The 4,757-nt window shown below is 33.1% G+C and overlaps 1 long non-coding RNA gene across 1 annotated transcript; it reads left to right on the top strand.

Moving 5' to 3' along the window:
- The first annotated feature begins 2,464 nt into the window (after positions 1-2,464).
- Positions 2,465-3,862, top strand: LOC145574904 (uncharacterized). The gene is made up of 2 exons (XR_014098221.1): positions 2,465-2,743; positions 3,588-3,862. It is a non-coding gene; the product is annotated as an uncharacterized LOC145574904 (long non-coding RNA).
- The last annotated feature ends 895 nt before the right edge of the window (positions 3,863-4,757 follow it).

The raw sequence follows: 4,757 nt of genomic DNA, 5'->3' as shown, positions 1-4,757 counted from the left end.
AATTTTATAGTGAAGTTGAAAATCAGCTTGGCAAGAAAGTCAAAGCCCTTTGGTCGGATCGAGGTGGTGAATACTTGAGCCAAGAATTCGATGACCGTCTGAAAGATCATGGTATACTTTCAGAACCGATACCTCCAAGAACTCCATAATGGAATGGAGTATCCGAACGGAGAAATCGAACCTTGTTAGACATGGTACGATCAACCATGGGTCTTATGGATCTTCCTATCTTATTCTGGGGACACACACTTTTAACTGCGGCACTAACTCTGAATCGTGCTCCATCAAAAGTTGTAGATAAGACTCCATACGAGTTATGGACGAAAAAACCTCCTAGGTTGAATTTTCTAAAGATATGGGGATGCGAATCATATGTCAAGAAATTGATTTCTAACAAACTTCATCCCAAATCTGATAAGGTTTACTTTGTGGGCTACCCAAAAGAAACCAAAGGGTATTACTTCTACAACAAATTGGAGAACAAGTGTTTGTTGCTCGCGATGGTGTCTTTATGGAGAAGGAGCACCTTTCCAAAATGACAAGTGGGAGGAAAATCGAACTCGACGAAGTTCGTGAGGATGAGCAAAAAAATCAAAATGGCAGTCAAAGTGCTCAAGCAACATCTATTGACAAAGGTCAAAATATGCAAAGTCGAACCGACAATGCAAATGCTCAGTCCATTACCCTACGTAGGTCTCAGAGGCCGAGATCTCAACCTGATAGATATCTTGGATTGTTTTTAATCGAGAATCAGGACATCCTAATCATGGATGGAGATGAGCCGACAACCTACAAGCAAGTGACGGCAAGCACCGACTCTGCTAAATGGAAAGAGGCAATGAGATCTGAAATGGATTCCATATTTGAAAATCAAGTCTGGGACTTGGTTGACTTACCCGAAGGCTACACACCTATCGGATGTAAGTGGATTTACAAGTTGAAAACCAACAAAGATGGAAATGTATTTATTTACAAAGCTAGATTGGTAGCAAAAGGTTATAAACAAGTTCATGGTATTGATTACGATGAATCCTTTTCTCCAGTCGCAATGCTTAAATCTGTTTGGATCCTCCTAGCGATTGTTGCGTATTACAATTATGAAATATGGCAGATGGACGTTAAAACCGCCTTCCTAAATGGTATTTTGGAAGAAACTATGTATATGACACAGCCTGAAGGTTTTGTCAACCAAAACAACGCAGGAACGTTATGCAAGCTTAAGAAATCCATTTATGGATTAAAGCAAGCAAGTAGAAGTTGGAATCTGCGATTTGATGAAGCCATTACTGAGTTTAGTTTTATCAAGAATCCAGATGAGTCTTGTGTTTACAAGAAGGTCGGTGGGAGTGACATCGCCTTCCTAGTCTTATATGTCGATGCCATTTTGCTCATTGGAAACAACATTCCATTGTTAGAGTCCGTAAAGGCTTGGCTTGGAAAATGTTTTTCAATGAAAGACTTTTGAGAGGCTCAGTACATACTAGGCATCAAGATCTATAGGGATAGATAAAAAATAAAAAAATAAAAAAATAAAAAAATGATATAATTGAGCCAAAGTGCTTATATTGATAAGGTACTAACTCGATTTGGCATGGAATGAGCCAAGAGAGGCCACTTACCCATGTCGCATGGCCACCTACTTGAATACGAGTAGAATAAAGTAGAGGCCTATTATTAGGGCAAGTTCTTTCTCTTTTAGATTGGATTTGTACCTTCATCCCCGAACTACCAGTCATGGTTCCAGACCTATTGGAGTTAACGATCTCCTAGATCGTTAAGGGTGTAACCTTCACCCTGTGAACGATTTACAAGTTCCTAAAACTTGTTGGCGACTTTTTTTATCTATCTTACTTCCCTTTTGGATGCCACCATTCTTAAGTGTATGATCATGTGGGGTTCGAATTTGTGGTAATGCTTGAAATATTCCCTACACGCACATACTTCTTCCGTTCTCTTTTAATTGGCACATTATAATAGACATAAAATTTTAAAAATAATTGAGTGAGGGAGTTTTATTGAATCTATACTTATACATTAAAATCTATCTATACTAATATATTAAGAGGAGTTACTAAAAACCACTACTACAAAAATGCCCAAATAGGCCCGAAATAAGAGACTCGTTAATCAAATAACTGGTCTCTGTGTTTCAAGGGACCTAACATTACAAACAACCGGTCTCATTCGTAGTATTTTGAAAAAAAGAAAAAAAAACAAAGACCCTTTCTCAAAGATAACATGTCTTTCTCAATTTTTTTATTTTTAAATTAAAAAGGGGAGACCTATGTTTTTACATAACCGGTCTCTCTTTTCATTAAAATAAAAAAAAATAAAAAAATACTAGTATATGTTTTGGAGAGACCTGTGGTGAGCTTAACCGGTCTCCCTAGCTTATTTCCATGAATAAAATATAACTAAACCCTAAAATCTTTCCCCCCAATTTTCCTTCTTCAATCCGCCTCCTCTTCCTCTCTCTCTCTCCTCCTCTTACCTCAAACTCCTTTTTCCTTCTTTTCGTGAACCATTTCATTCACATTTCAATTTCAATTCCTCCATTTCTTGTTTCAATTCATCTTTTCTTCATAATTTAAACCTAAATTTTTTATGTTTATCATTTTCTTCAACCTCGGTACTATATAAATTTTTTCGCTTTCAATTCGTCTCCATATACAAACCAATTGAGCTTCAAAAGTACCTTTTAATGGCGTTTGAGCTTCTCCTCTTGATTTACCACTAAGAACGGGTTTTTTTTTCAAAAAATAATCGCTTCATTCTATTACCTCAATTGTTTTTTCATACCCTTATTTTTAATTTATTTTTTATTTTAGATCTCGCTAAAATGAAGTAAAAATTGTAGATTTATTGGTAGAGGGAGTGTTGATTCTCATTTTGCAATATTATCAGACTACCTCAATGCTTTGATAGGTAAAGGGTTCATGTTATTGCTGTTAATAATTATTTAGTGTTGTGATTGTGAGTGGGTTAGTCAAGTTGCTCGATTTCTTGGTCTCAAGGTTGGCCTTGTTAAACATATTGTTTTTGTTTTTCATTTTATGTTCTTCAAATATCATTTTCATAATTTGATTAAGATCTATTCATCTACTCTTGTTTGCTTTTGGTTTTCAAGTCTAATAATTTTAAAATAATTATTTAGATCTAATTTTTATTTTCATTTTTAGATTTTATAACCTCTGTTTTTTATTTTTATTCTTCAATTTTTATTGTTGCATTTTTATTTTGATTTTGAAAAAATAGTTTTCATTTTCATTTTCTATTCTAATGTTCGTTTTAGATCTTACCAGTTTAAACTTTTTTTTTTTTTGGTTTATTTTTTACTATTTTATTTCGATTGTAAATTTTTTGATATAATTTGTGATTATACAAAATGGGTAATTTCTGAATTTTTATTTTGGTTATTTTTTTCTTTCTATTTTTGCTTTTTAATTTCACTATTTATCTGTACATTGTTAGTATTATGAATTCAATTTTATTTAACTTTGTATAGCTTTTATTTAGTGTAAATCTATAATTTTTGTTGCTTGTGTTTAGTGGAAATCTAACCTTATTATTGTTTGTTCTTATTATAGGTTATCTATGAGCTAATGTTTAACGGTGATATGATATAGATGGCGAGGATGGTAACGGATGATGATGAAGATAATCACTCCAATGAAACAAGTGGATGATAGTTCATTTTTAGTGTTAATTTTTTTTATGTGATTACAGATTAATAGATTATAGTACCTAGATAAATTATCTAACACGGAGTACATAATACAAATTACGAAGTACTCCGTATCTAATATGTAAATACTTTGTATGTATTATGTACTACAGATTAATAGATATACCTTAGATTGTATTATTTTTTTTCGAGCAAAGAAATTGTATATTTGTTTTCGTAATTTTTTTTAAAATATAATGTAGCAAGAGACCGCCTATCTAACATAACTGGTCTCTCTTGAACTCATAAAAGAGACTGCTTTTGTAAGTTCACGGGTCTCAATTTTTAAAACGAGAGACCGCTTTTTTGACAAAAAGGGCCTTTTATGCTTCTACAATTTTAATATTTCAACTACCCAAAGAGACTTTTCTAAGATAACAGGTCTCAAGTTTTGAAACTTTAGACCGCCTCTAAAGAAGCAGTCTCTTAACCAAAGAGACCGCCTTAGAGGCGAACGTCTCTAGGCCACGTAAAGCACGTCACGTCACTTACTCCAACTCTCATTATGCCACATCGTCACTACACAATAAACCTGAATCATTATGCCATGTCACCCAATATTGCTTCATATAAAAAAATGGTGATAAGGCGTTTCAAACACCAACCTCTTATAAGAAAGATGGTTATTTAACCACCTAAGCCAATGATCAACTATGTTATGGAAATGAATAAAAAATGTATATAATTGATAGTCAAAAGGTCTAATTAAAAAAAGACATTATAAATATCAAATACATATAATCACAAGGAATAATTAAAGTAACAACTTGGTGCAACTCCCCGGCTACACACTAGTTTTTTAATTATAAAGTGGAATCTTATAATATTTATGGATGCATTGCATGGGTCGGATATTTTAATATAAACCAAATTGTTTAAGATTTTTCAAAAGCAGTTAAAAAATTAGCAAGTCCTTGCCAATTTGAGTAATGTGTCAATTATTCAAGTACGGACGATAAAGGAAAATGTGTTAATTATTTATGAACAAATTAAAGGGAGTAGTGTTTTAGAAATAGTAATGCCTTTCGTTTGT

Source organism: Chenopodium album, chromosome 1 (genome assembly GCF_948465745.1).
Source record: "Chenopodium album chromosome 1, dcCheAlbu1.1, whole genome shotgun sequence".
In the NCBI taxonomy this organism is placed as follows: domain Eukaryota; kingdom Viridiplantae; phylum Streptophyta; class Magnoliopsida; order Caryophyllales; family Amaranthaceae; genus Chenopodium; species Chenopodium album.
This window is presented reverse-complemented; position numbering and strand designations above follow the sequence as displayed.